Here is a 15,154-nt window from a genome sequence, read left to right as displayed (position 1 = left end):
TTGAGCATAAAAACAAGTTAATGTATGTAAGTAGACCTCCATAACTAACATTAACGTATGTGCGATAGGACCACTCTATGGGAGCTTTAATAGATACAGGGTCTCACATAACATTTGCTCTGGACCGAAATGAGGTGAAAATCCACGGTTTGATTCACGATTCTCAGCCAATCAAGCGATGTGCCGCCCCAACCCAACGTAGCATTCACACCAACTCCATAATGGGTACGCAGCAGCCCCATCATTACATAAACTCAAAAATTTTTTGATATTATCTTGATATTTACTTCATCTTTGGTAAACACTGCAGATATAAACGAGGGTGTGCGTGGGTGAGAAGCCATCTACAACAGAATAGGCAATGTTGTGTCATAGCTGAGTTGGTGTTATTGGCTAATCAATTACAAGGCCTTGAAGGAGCCTTTCTCAAGAACCTTCTCTTCCTCCTCCAGAGCTGGTTTTGACCAGAAATAGGTAATAAAGCAGGAAAAAAACTAAATAAAGCCATGTCAAGTCATAGCATCTATAAAACCAAAACTTGTTCCAACCTCAGAACATCATCACGTAAATAAATGGGTCTAAGTAATCGGTCTATATGTTTGTATGTTTTTTTCTTTAACCAATAAAATGACGGTAAACTACATCGACTGAAACAGTAAATCCATGTGATGTCAAGCTCATTTTGTTGTTTTACTTTGTTTAATGTTTTTACCGGGTCAAAAAATACAGACACATTAGAACCACTTTCCAGTTTTAATGTAGTACGTGATGAGTGTATGCTTTCAGTATTTTAGTTGTTTGTGTAAAAGCCTTTCACTTGTGTGTGTGTGTGTATATGTGAGAGGTATTAGTAGTGAATAATGTCCCTGTCTGCTCCCTCATAGGAAATAACTTTGATCCCATTAACAACGGAACTTTAAATTTTACTGTTTGGACGGTTGACTGGAATACATGGTGATAAAAATCAAACTGGTTGTAGCTTAAAGAGAAAAGGAACAAGGTAAACTGGATTTTTTTCAAAAGTTCACTCATTTAAGTTTGAAATTAAAGACGTTTCTGGAATTGGTGAAGATTTTACAAGTGATGGAATGACATAAAATCACTTTATGGCCCACAAATCCTTCATTTTTGTCCATATCGCGTGTTTGAATCACGGCTCTGTCCAGATGTTTGGATTTGTTGAACCTTTAACCTAAGCTGTAACATAGCCGTCGTATAGAATAGACGGCGCGAGACCTTTGTGTTTCCACCGTGTTGTGATTGAACCGTCTGAGACGATGACACACAGTGTCATCCTCTCCGGTATCTTCGGGCCTGTAACGACTGAATCTGTTTCCATGATTGAATTATCTGCTCTTTATTTGTTGGAACTCAGTGTAAACATTTGAGTAAGAAAATGCCCATCCCAATTTCTCAGAGCCCCACGGTGACGTCTTCCGCTGCTTGTTTGTATGACTCATTTTCCAAAACCCAAAAGAATTCTACTCATTGTTAGACAAAACAGGAAATTCCCAAATTCTCACTTTTAAGAGGGGCTGAAACCTGTTTGGACGAATGCTCATCACTCTCCTTCTCAAAAACACTTCACTAATTGTCCTTTGAACCATCGCCCTGTGCAGGTGTTATACATGTAGATAGAGCAAAGGTTGCTTTCCAAAAGCAATGAGGCTTCTCTTCCTCTCATGCTGAACTTCCACTTCCTTATTTTATCCACTCAGCACCTACCGCTTTATCCTCCACATGAGGATTAACTAATCCTTATCTGACAAAACAATCACCCACAAATCTTGCACTCGCTTAAAGCTCACATAGAGTGGTCCTGTTGCACATATATGTTAGTTATGGAGGTCTACTTACATACATTAACTTGTTTTTATGCTCAAAAACCTCCTAGTTGCTGTAAACGAGTCGATAGAAATCTCTCCTTACTGACGCTGTCCTCAGCCGCGGTGTTTCACACTGAAATCTCACACCCAGAAGACAGAGTGTGTTGTGATTGGCCAGCCAGCGTAGAGACCTTCCCAACTGTCTTGTGAAACCCGGAAGTGACGTAATTAGCACAACCGCTCTCAGAAGCGCAGCTCCCCCCTCTGGAACGGTGGATGCACTGCTACTCATTATCAAAACATTGTTTTAACAGCGTTTAAAAATAGCTTCTTTCATGACTCTTTTACGACCTTTGATCCAGAGTCAGAAGACACTGTCGCTCGTGAAACACCTCCACAACTGACGTTATTCTTCTTCTGCCGTTCAATGTACGCAACTGGATGTGCCCGGACTAGTGCCCGGAGCAGGAGGATCCGCTGTTCAGGAGAAACGATGTTTACGTAACCAGACCGGGTTTTTTCAGAGATCTCGCTGAGCCCGAGATTACAATAAAACACAGCGTTCTCAGCAGTGGCTAAACTGTTTGTTTAGAACCTTCAGGGCTTCTTAAACGAGGTAATGACGCAGATACACACTAAAAAACAGCGTTATTTGGAACTTCCTGTCGAGGTCCACTTTAACTTTTTACCCACTGATACCCGACGATGCTTATCCTCTCAGGTAGCCCACAGTGCTGTGTGAGTGAGAGGGGGCGTGGCTACAGTAGAGCAGCGAAAGCCAAGGTGTGCTTCTTTTACCGATATATTTACCGATATCTTTTGCATGACTTGTCCAAACAACGTCAAACTCGGCACTGCACTTACTTGTGCCCGTAGCAAGACAACCGTCAAGCTTGAAATCAATCGGACCATTGGTTGGAGAGTTATGTGAATAAAATGGAGACATTCCTGGAATTTATGGATAGATTATATATTTTTACGTCCAATGTTCTGCTTCTGTTTTCTTACGTTTTAATTGGTTGTGTGAATATTCAGTGACAGGAAACGTACAATTCTGGTTCCGAGTCTTCTGCACCTCCTATGTCATCAGGCTTTGCTTGTAATGAATCTGTCGGCTGTCATCACACAGACCACTAAATACATTTTAGATGTCATGGTTATGGTTGTTTCACACGGGCGTAGAATAATGCGATTGGCTCAGTCTTACAAAAGGGTAAAATGAGGTGAAATCATACACAGCAATAGCATTACACCTCCTGTTATGACGCATGTCGATCCAAAAATGTGTTTCTGATTTTTTAATCTCAAATGACGCACTGAATTTCACAACATATCAGAAAGCCTTAGCAATTTTAATGAGCTTTTTTTTTTTTTGCAATAAAATCTGCTTCAATAAATATTAACGCAGTAACCAAAGGCCTGAAATGTTCCCTGCTGCTATTTCCCTGGTGTGAATACAGACAGCAAATCATCTGATTGTTTTCCGTGAGCAAAATTGCTCGCCCAAAAATTGGTACATACTCTCCCCACCGCCTAAAAAAATTACCCCACCAAACGCAGCTCCAACGAGCCAGTTTCGGAGCAATGATTCCGCAGCGTTTTGAAATGTTTGAGGACATTAACGGTCCAACTTTTCAAAAGGAGCAGCACATGTTTGGCACTGTAGAGCACACAGGAGAAAGCCTCTTCCAATGGAAAAGGTTTTATCTGAAGAGTTATGTTGTATTACAATGTGCAATTTGAGGTTTTGTGTAGTCTGAGACAAGGCCATGGTGCTGGGATGTCAAACAAAAATCAACTGTGTGACCACAGAGAGAGATAGTCCTCGTTTAGACCCGACTGTTCACATGTGGCATTAGCATGTAGTATCCTGGATGCCTCTCCTGGGGACACGCATTGATCAGATCTGGATTCCCCTCCCTGTATTATGCAGTGTTGTAATGACTATTTGTAAAAACAAACAGATGGTTGTTTTGAACACGGCTGACTGTACATGTAAAGACGTGTTAGCGTGTTTGTAAAATAAGTTTTAACCATCAGAAAAAGACAAATTATATGACGATCAGTACTCCTATTGTGTCAGTGGCGACCAATGAATGGATGGACGGATGGGTGGGTGGATGGATGATGGATTGGTTTTGGGTCAGTGGATGGATGGATCCATTAGTCCATCCACCCTGCCAACCCACCGACCCAAAACCCAACCATCCAACCACTCATCCATTAGTCCATCCATCCATTAACCACCCTCCAACTGACCCACCTACCTATCCATCAACCCATCCATTGGTCCACCGACCCACCAATCCATCCTCCAACCGACACAACTACACATCCACCCATCCATCCACCTACCCAAAACCCACCCATCCATCCAACCACCCACCCACTGACCCACTCACCCATCCATCCATCCATCTACTGACACAAAACACACCCACCCACCCATCCATCCATCCATCCATCTAGTGTCTGTTTGGTGGTTTTTGGGTCGATAGATGGATGGATGGGTGGGTTGGTGGGTGGTTGGTTGGATGGATGGGTGGGTTTTGGGTCGGTGGATGGATGGGTGGGTTGGTGGGTGGGTGGTTGGATGGATGGGTGGGTGGGTTTTTGGTCAGTGAATGGATGGATGGATGGGTGGGTTTTGGGTCGGTGGATGGATGGGTGGTGGACTAATGGATGGCTGGGTGGGTTGGATGGGAGTGGGTGACCACCCATTACCTCAGTGGACAGAGGCATGGATGGAAGGAAGATGGATGGATGGACAAATGGATGGATGACCACCCGTTACCTCTGTAAACAAAAGGCATGGATGGATGCATGGATGGATGGATGGATGGATGGACGGGCGTATGGATGGATGACCACCTGTTACCTCTGTAGACAAAGGCATGGATGGAAGGGAGGAAGGATGAATGGATGGATGGATGGATGGATGAATGAATGAAAGGATGGATGACCACCCGTTACCTCTGTAGACAAAGGCATGGATGGAAGGAAGGATGGATGGATGGATGGATGGATGAAAGAAAGGATGGATGACCACTTTGCCTATGTAGACAAAGGCAGGGGAAGCAGAGGAGGAAGTGGAACGTAAACAGCAGAGGTCACAGGAAAAAGACGGCCCCCGTAAGACTCTAGTGTCTGTTCTTCTGTCAGAGTAAACCACATGTAAATGATTAAGAATGTTTTGGGAGGTTTTTTTGTTCGGCTTAGTTGATTTTGGAAACTTGCGAACATACGAACTAAATGAAGACCCTGATGAATGTGTCCTATCTGTCGTAGACTGATCCTTGCGTGCTCTTCCCACTGATCTGTGGCCAAGACAAACACAAGGTCAGTCAGTTCACTCTACCATGTTTGACCACCTCATTCTGCTCTCTGATGTATACGTTTTCCTCTCTGTCACACTGCTTTAGTCTCATCTGCATCTCTGTTGCAGAGATCAGAGTCCAACAGTCTGAAAGACACGGAGAAGAGCTTTTGTGCAGAGCTTTAAGCCAGAAAGGAAAGAGGAACACGTTTTCACCGCACATCAGTCAGCATCTGTGAAGTGCTGGAGCTTGTGTTTCAAACTTGGAGAAGTCACCCAAGTCTCGTCAGTGGAGGATGCAGCACCACTGCTGGGGTACGAGACGTGTTTTGGACACGAAATATAACTCCAAGTACCAAGAATGTTCAGGATTTGAACCATAATGTACCACTGGTGCCTTATGATCACATTAAACACACTGCAGCGCCAAGTCCCCTTCACACCCGGCGCTTCCCTCTGAGCACTTTTCTGTCTTAAATTTACTTTTCACATTCAAAAAGCACTAAGCCGCACATGGATGATCTCACGTTTGCAAAAAAACGTTCCAAATAGTCCTGTAACACCACGAACTATGTGTTTGGACAAGTGACCCTTTGTGTCCCAGGGGAGCAGAAAAGTAGAAAAAAAGTCAAGATTGTGATGATTGAACCCAAAAAGCTCAAAACTCCAGTCTTCTTCTCACTCCAAGAGGCACGAGGTCCAAAAAAATCAAAGTTAAGACTTTCTGATTATGTCTCCTGGTGTTAGAGGATCACATGGAAAGTTTGACTTTGAGCATTGGATCCTCATGAGGCCCACTGTAATAAAACAGGGAGGACAAAATGACTCAAGAGAATCTCCCAGTGTGAGTTGGAGTGCATGGTGTTTGCAGTGGTCAGCTGTGGGCCTGCACTGGGCCCTTGCACATCGTCTCCACTCACAGCTGCTGCTTATGTTCTCCGTTGTCTAAGTGCTCGCAGGAAATATACGGAATATTTAAATCCCCCTTTTTTTTGGATGTGGCGATGCCGCCTTTTGGTGAAGGAACACCTCGCTGCTCCAGCTCTTAATGAATAAAAGTGTGCTTGGAAGGATGTTGTGTTTATCTTGATGATTTAGTCATTTATAGTCAAACTTGGCGCTGTCATCTCTATGAGTCTTTGGCTGAGTCGTGACACACACACACACACACATACATAGAGAAAAGGGCCAATACAGACAGGCTTCAGGCCTCCAGTGGCAGTATCTGCATATGACAGTGAAGACAAAACCTGTGTAAAAACAGGTGGTTTTGAGATAACACCGAATAAAGTGTGTTTATAAAGTGTTTACAAATGGATTCATTCAATTCACCTCATCACAACGTACACATTATCTCTATTATAGAAGAGAAATGAGCAAACACAAGAGGCATCAGTGGAGAGGAAATCTCTGACAGAACCAGACTCAAAAATGTGCCTCGACAGGTTGGGGGGAAAGGATAATGGGGGACAGAGCAGAGGTGTGTGGGGAGAGACAGAAGGAAGAGACCAGGAGAAGATATAAAACAGTTGTACATACATACATATTAATACAATGAGCCTGGTATTACGTGGCGTATATCATTTACCATCAAAGGGTAGAGTGATGGTCAGGTATGGTGGCATCTTAACTTGATGATCAACTTAAATCAATCAAACACAACGAACTTTGTGACAGATTTTCAACGTTTTAATCCTGAGAAAGAGCAGACGATAGACGATCCAGTCAAGACGCAGGACCACACACACTTGGTGTTTAACCCATTGACGCTGGGGAAAGCATCGCCGCACTTCTAACATAGACGACGGTAAAACGGATACGTCAATTTTCGGGGGGTATAAGGGTTCCTCACGACATTGTTTTATTACTTCGCGCAAACATGGAGGACTTTGACAGCGGAGAGATTTCTCAGCCTCAGTAGCAGATATAGGAACACAATTTAAAAAAGTATTTGAGAGCTCACACCTGTGGCTTTCCTGTGAAATTTAGTTTATTTAGATACAAAAATGTAAAATTTAAGTGAATAACTATTTTCAATTAGAAAAACAGTAAGAAAATAAAGTAATGTCAACTTGTGTCAGTGCCTTGATTAAGTCCTGATGGAGTGTGAAGAACAAGAACAGCATGTAATGACTGTAACAGTCTGCTTCACATGTGACGGTGATGATGCTCACAGCTCTGCGGCATCTGCAGGTAAATCCACTGTCAGCCCTGGTGCGCGGTTGTAAACACTCCGTCGATTACGGTGGTATTTATCGTCATTCAAACTCAAAATCTTCAAAAAATCTTCAAACATAATTATGTCTTAACCATAAATCCCGGTCGATTTGTTCAGCGCATTCGAAGTTATCAGCGATGACGTCATCGAAGACGAAACTCCTCAAAATCCCTGCCTTCAGAAATCTCTCCTCTGTCAAAGTCCTCCATGATCGTGCGAAGTAATTTCAAAACAATGTCGCGAGGAACCCTTATACCCCTGAAAATTGACGTATCCGCTTTACCGGCGTCTATGAGAGAATAAAACGCGCAGCCACTCTCCCGGCGTCAATGGTAGAAATGCGGCACTGCTTTCCCGGCGTCAATGGGTTAATTCAATGATTTCAGGGAGGATATTCCAGGGATTTGGGATCTCGCAGACACTCAATCAACTTGGCTTGTACAAGTTACGGCTCTAAAGGAAAGTAAGCAACATCCGTTTCCCTTGTCAACTTGCTCCAATCCCTGTTCAGTCATAAATATCAAACTCACGATTTGAAATTCTGTAAGACTTGCACCTCAAAATGTTGGTTACACTGCACTGAAACAAGCTCCCAATATCTGCATTGCATGTGCTATTGACAGCAGGAGGTTTGCAGAGCAGGAGCAGGTTTATTCATCACACAGAGAGGCAGTAAATATCACAGAGGGAGCTAAAACAGCCTCAAAGGGCAAGCCAAATACTTCCTACATGAAGAACGGGACATTTTCCACTAAGTGGAATTCAAGTAGTGCGCGTTAGGTCGTGTGCCAGAAGGTGTGTATGTACGTCAACTTCTGTGTCATGTGTTAACACTATAAAAATGGTTATATGTTGATTTTTTTGTCAGTGAGGTCAGAGAAACAGAAACATCCTTTCACGTAGACCGCAGAGCATTTCTGTGGTTTGGTAAAAAGGAGTTTGAAGCCATGGGATACACAGGATCACGGAATCATCAAACAACAGGCTGAACACGTCTGATCCTTCCACTTGCATAATGTAAATGTAAGTAGCTTCTGCTGCGACTTTGCAATGCTTTGTTACGAAATGTCCTCTTTGTAAAGTGTTATAAACTGATCTTTTGACCAAAACAATCGCAAATCCAGATTAACTACAGCCAGTTAACATTCCAATCCACAACAGCTGAATTCTGTTTTCCTGCACGTTTGCAGTAGCCTCTCAGGTACAATTGCTCTATTTAGCATAAAACATAACCCTAACCCCACCTGGCAATTTATGACTTTCAAACATACTGTATATTAACGGTGTCAAAGTCATTTTCACTGAGGGCCACATCAGCATAATGGTTACCCCCAAAAGGCCATAGGTCATACAGAATAAATATAACTAAATATAACCAAATATAATAGTTAAAGTAGAACAAAGGCACCTACTCCGTAACATATTGCTAAATAACTTCCTGTATTTATTACTTTTTAAATTTCATGACGGATGCCGTCACTTTCGCCATGCATTGCACTGTGGGAAAAGTAGTTTATGGTCAACACACGCCTTAAAGGGACAATGTGTAGTATTTATGGGTTTATAGAACCCAAAATCCACTTTTTTATACATATTATGTGCTCCTGCATTGTCTAGTCGCTGTATAATAGTTTTTGTTTAATTTTCGCAGTGTTTCAAAAAGTCATGTAAAACAACACGGTCGCGGACCGCGGTTGCATAGCCACTGTTAGCAGCGAGACGCCATGTTTCTACCGGAGCCTGTAAGGACAAACGCGAGAGAACAAATCAAGCGTCTCTTTACTTGTAGCGGAAGTCCCGCCTCCTCTCTCTCCGCTTCGTCTGCTACGGCCGCGGTAGCTCCGCCCTCTCCCTCGTCTCACGAACCTCATCTGCTGACACGGAGAAAGACGACGAGGACGACGTTTGACCGGCTGAGGATACCGTAGCGCTCAGGGAAGGGAGGGGGTGAGCAGAGGAGCAGTTCGTTGTTGTAAATTTCAGCCTCTCCTCTGGATGGCACGATAAACTACTTACTTCACCTTCAAAGCAGCATAGACCTATTTTAAGACCAATTAATCACTCGCGGGCCACATAAAATGATGTGGCGGGCCACATCTGGCCCCCGGGCCTCGAGTTTGACACATGTGCTGTATATGAACATCTCCATCTCCATTTGTGCACTTTCCCCTGCTTTCGTTTTCTACATTTTGCTGCGGTGAACGCTGTCAGGAAGAGCAGTTAGCGACTGGTGAGTGTGGTCAATGTGAGCGAGTGATGAAGAAACCCTCGGTGGTTTTTGACCTTCAGCTGTCTGAGAGCGTCTCCCCCTGCGCTCCTTCAACCACACTCGACACGACCGCCGTCTCTCCGCCTGTCAACACCAGCTAATAAACGGGTGCCAGCAGCCCGCGGAATTCTGCGCTCAGGCACGGCAACACAAAGCAATATTATTACACAGTTGCAAGACAACAGCCGACAACAGGCTCAGCACATTTTTACAGATCGGGGGAGATGTGGCTGAAGCTGAATAACACCGGTTTTTCAAGTGGCACACTTGATTTGATCACACAATGGACGGCCGTGACAAAAGGGGAGATTCCTCGGCTGTGAGTGTGTCCTGAGAGTGAAAGGGGACTGCGCTGGGTTCTGTTATGAGAGCAAAACCCCGACTAATGCCCATGTCGCTCACCACCCAAACCCCCCCTCAGATCGTCTTCCTGGAAGCACACCCTCATCCTTTTGCCCTTTATTAATCACTCTGTCCACTGTCCGTTGACCAGTATGTCAGTCTGTTTACTCACCACCACAGGCTCTGGATGAGTTACCCTTGTTGAATGCGTCAGTGGCAAAGAACCAGCAGACCCGACCTTTGCCTGGAAGGCGAAGCATTAGATTTCAATCCATGCGAACATTCAGGGTCTGTGCAGGAATCCTAATTTCAATACCCTTTTCAAGACCTTCTCAAAATATTGGAAGACCTTATCGCCACTAAATCAGCAACAAATACACTACCATTGAAAGGCTTGGGGTCGCCTATGCAATTTGTTTGTGTTTTTCATTAAAAGTCACACTTTTATTCATCAAAAGAGTTGCAAAATGAATAGAAAGTATAGTCAAGACACTGATAAGATTAGAAATAGTGATTTCCATTCAAAATAATAATTTTGCCCTTTCGTCAAAGAACCAGCAAAACTGATTTCAGCTGTGCTAACATCATTGCACAAGGGTTTTCTAATCATGCAATAGCCTTTTAACACAATTAGCAAACACAATGTACCATTAGAACACTGGAAATGGGCCTCGAAACACCTATGTGCATATTTCATTAAAAACAGACGTTTGCAGCTAGAATAGTTGTTTACCACATTAAAGGTGCATTATGTAATAAATCTAAAGCAACTGGCCATAAAATCCTCCTAATATGTCACAGAGACTCAGGAATAATGTTCATATAACAAACTGAACTCACCAACAACAACAGTACAGACAAAATATTTGCATTAAACAAAAATATTTTGCAGACCGCAAATCATGTTTATGTTTTGAAATCATGTTTTGGCATGTGGCGCCACCTACCGCCGTCTGCCAATCATTGCAGTCAGTAGAGTCTCAGCTGCCGAGCAACTACGGGTTGCCAGTTACGTCAGAAAACGAAACCTAAAAGACCTCGGTGTTTTGAATTTGAATGTAGTAACCGTTTTTGGCCACATTCTTACATATGGCACCTTTAACAATGTATAGAGTATATTTCTGATTAATTTAATGTTATATTCATTGAAAAAAAAAAGTGCATTTCCTTAAAAAAAATAAGGAAATTTCTAAGTGAGCCCAAACTTTTGAACGGTAGTGTATGTTCAGTGTGTTGATAGTTTAGTGTGAATGTGACACTAACGTTTTGATAGTGAAGAAAAGAAATAACCCAGGAGATTGATAGTGTATCTCGGCATTCCACACGTAGATGTTTTTCATGTGAGGCCATGTGTGGGCTAACAGCAGAGAGAGCTTTCACTGCAGCCAAAGAGCAGGCTAGTATTTCCAGAGGTTGTTTGATGTATGATGCTATCTACGGGGATGTAAAGCACCACCTCGGCGCTGTCACCAGATTGATGAGTCGTCTTGCCTGAGGCTGTACAGTAGAAACCCTGCCCGCCTTTGAAGTTCCGTGTGGATGAAGTCAGTCGTCATTGTTCGCGGCCTTGTTTTTTTTAAGCTTCCCTGCGTCATTTCAAAAATGGTTTAAGTATTTTTTCGAGCCACAGCAGTCGCTGCAAATCCAACTTATTCGGAGCCCTCACATGAGTGTTTTCTTTATAAACTACACGGTGGATGCCAAACGCTGCGGACGCTGCCAAATGACAAAGTAGAAAAAATATTCATTTTTTTAATTACTGTGTTAGACCTCTCCTGAGCCACCAGGACACTTTGAACTCTGTCATCCTTTTCTCTAAGTGTCTGCAACTTTGCTGGAGCAATATGAAAAAAAAAAAAAAAAAAAGTTTGTTTTTTTTTCCATGGAAAATGACATTAGTGGGCTCTTAATTTCCGTCAGTCGTCGCTACCAAGCGCTTGCCAGCGGCACCGGTCCAAGATGTCGAATTTAATAAGCGCCGAGACGTGAGTGACGCGGCCGCGTGGCATATGGTTCACATCATTCCTTAACGCTCGCGCCGCTTTGAGTGACCACCAGACTCTGATGGATACGGTCAATGTCACCCCTGCGGACGAGCGAGCCGTCGGCGCACGGCACAAATTGATTTTTCACCGTGACCCTGCTGCCAGTTAACGAATTTAGGACGCGGCAGAAATGCACCGTGCCCTCTGTGAAAGCTTCCGAAACTGCCCTGAAACACTCGCATATTTTGTAATAACCTTATCGTTACCAGTAAAAAAATCGATGTCCTACAAGGTCAAAATGATCTTTTACGCTCTACGGTCCACTCCGTCACATTCTGACCTCTCTCTGCAGCAGCTTTCATCAGTCACGGAGCTGTTCTTCTCAGCCTATCATCGGCTGTCATGAGTGCTCTCAGAGGCCCCTGCTCTCACTCACATACACATACACACACTACAGGTAACGGCACAGTTACTACTCTTTAGGTGAATCCTTGAAGGGTATATATGATGCAAAAATCATCTTTTAAATCATTGTAATACTCATATTTGGGACTCTGGAGGCCCTGTGAGTCAGCAAAGTGTGGAAAAAAGATGACTCACTCATGTTTTTGTGGTCCTCCTCAGTCGAAGTCAGGGGTCTCAAATTCAAATGACCTGGGGGCCAATGCGTATCTACTGTGGTCAAGAGGGGGCCGGCCTAGAGAACAAAAAGTGGGAAAAAAAAACAACTGTTCACAATATTACACATATTATTTATTACTATTTATGATGCAAAATTAATGTATTAATATCAAAAACAGACATTTATTAGAAATTACGCCCGAGCCCCGAATGGCAGTGGCCCTAACAAGTGTATTTAAATATGTAATTGAATGTTGGGATAATTATGACCAAATGTCTTATAATTACTGTTATTAAAACATTGCTAGCAAACATATATTATATTCTATCACCTCGCTGGCAGCTGTGCCTCAGCTACACACTGTGTTTAAAAGACGGTGAGGTCGTGGGCCATGTTTTCATTATAACATGATATTAAGTGGGGGGCCACAAGCAATCGATTGGGGGGTCCGCATATGGCCCCCGGGCCGCCAGTTTCAGACCCCTGGTCAAAGTGGACAAACTTCCAGCCTCAGAGGATTGACATTTAATATATGACGGCAATATGAAGGCTAGAGTCGGAGTCAAATGATGGCTTTTCCAAATGCTAACTGATGTTAGCTGCCGTTAGCCTCAGTGACGCTGACGTAGTTTCCTGTGTCTCATTTGCATATTTAAAGAGAGCGTTCTGAACAGGGCTGTTTTGGCAGAGTAATTGAACTGCTGTGGTGCTTCATCCTTAAGGTATTTTTGACCAAAGCATGTCACAGACATGTTCATTAGGACACCAGGGAACTAGGTTCACTTGGAGAAATAGGGTATAATATGAGTCATTTGAAGGAATACTTCACCGATTTGCATTTAGCTTTGTATTACTAGAATAGGGGTAGCATTTTTGTAAACATTTTTGTTACGTGCCCACCAGTGACACTTGGTCCTGTTAGAGTAACTGTTAGCAAAGATGGCAGACACTGTTTACATTCTGGGAATGAGGTCCAGCCTCCCGTGGGTTAGGGTCTAAAAGTGCAGAATTAGCATTGCAGTTTCAAGCCTCAGACCAAGTGTCACTGGTGGGCACGTAACAAAAAAGAATGAAGGTATTTCCCGACTCAGGGGAAACTGAGGTTGGGAAGCACCATTTCCCAAAAATACTACCCCTATTCTAGTAATACAAAGCTAAATGCAAATCAGTGAAGTATTCCTTTAATGCTTCACCATCCACGAAGAAGTCTCCAGTTCTGTTTTAGTTCATATTTTGGAAACGTCATCATTGGCTGAAACTTTTGTGGCCCCTGCTTTCGTGTTTTTGACCTCGCCAGGGGACGACAACCTTTACCCAGAAACCCTAGCACACACACACACACACACACACACACACACACACACGCACACACACGCCCTAATTGATTGCTTATTGTCATCGCCTATGACCAGCCGTAACACACAGCCTTTTCTGATATGGTATCTTCTCCAAAGGCATTTCTTGTTGACAGGTCGCCAATAAAGCCATCATTTCCCGGAGTCACACCGTGAATTATTGCAACCAGTCGGCTCACTGTGTCACTGAGTGCACACGTCCGTCTCTGCTCAGTTACTTTGACAAAGATATGGCTGAGGTTAACAGCCTTTTAATCATTACTGGCTTCTTCGGGGTACATGCGTATTCCATCCACCCGTACTTGCAGTTACTCGTTCTCTTTTTCAAATTCTCTTATGTAAGAAGTTTTAATCCTTTTGGAAAAAAACTTTTTTTTAACTTGGGAGTCTTTCCCTTTTTAAACATTTGGCTTGGGTAATAAAATGTGAGTGGTTACATGCACTGCCCACAGATTAAACACATTAAACATTTACATGCCACATTATGGAGGGGTTTGCTTCGTGGGAGTAGGCAACATTTTTACATTTTCAGGCAGCGGACCAATAACAGAGGCAGATGAAAAGGAGTAATATATTTATATTTGTTTATACAGTAAGAATCTCTCTCTGCTACAAACTGATTCAGTTAGCACACTGGCCTCTTCTGAGGCCCTGTCTTTGGCTGCTCTGACCAGAGTCTGAGCTCCTGTTGTTCGTGTTTGCTCTGGCGTGTGTCGGGAGGGGGGGGGGCAACCTGTAAAAGTATATTCTTAGCGTGTGAAATATTAAATCAGGCAGCCGCCGAGCCGCTGGCTGTGATCTGAGCGTCCGTGTCACGTTAGAGCTCGGTAAACACGGACGGTAAACCCGCGTGTTTCAGGTGCAACCGTGACGTGACGTATCACAGGCGCATGTGTGTACTGTATGTGTGCACGCCCTCGTCTGTCCATGTGATGCGTGGATGAGCCGCCACGGCACAGCGCAGAGTGTTGTGTGATGAGTTTGGCACAGGAAGCCGGGGATTTGTTGACTCGTCCCTCTAACATCAACACAGCCACCAGCAGTTGGGTCGACAGTAAAGAGTGTAGAGGAGAAGACGAGGGATGCTGAGGGCGGACCCGCACCACAGAGACGCCCCTGGCACCGCACCGCATCGTATTCTAATGCAAATCGGTGCCTGATGTGTATGTAACCCCAATTTTTCCTGTTTTTTATTGAAATTCAAGCCATTCTAATCAGATG

Source organism: Microchirus variegatus (genome assembly GCF_963457635.1).
Source record: "Microchirus variegatus genome assembly, chromosome: 11".
NCBI lineage: Eukaryota > Metazoa > Chordata > Actinopteri > Pleuronectiformes > Soleidae > Microchirus > Microchirus variegatus.
Note: the sequence above shows the minus strand (reverse complement) of the source record.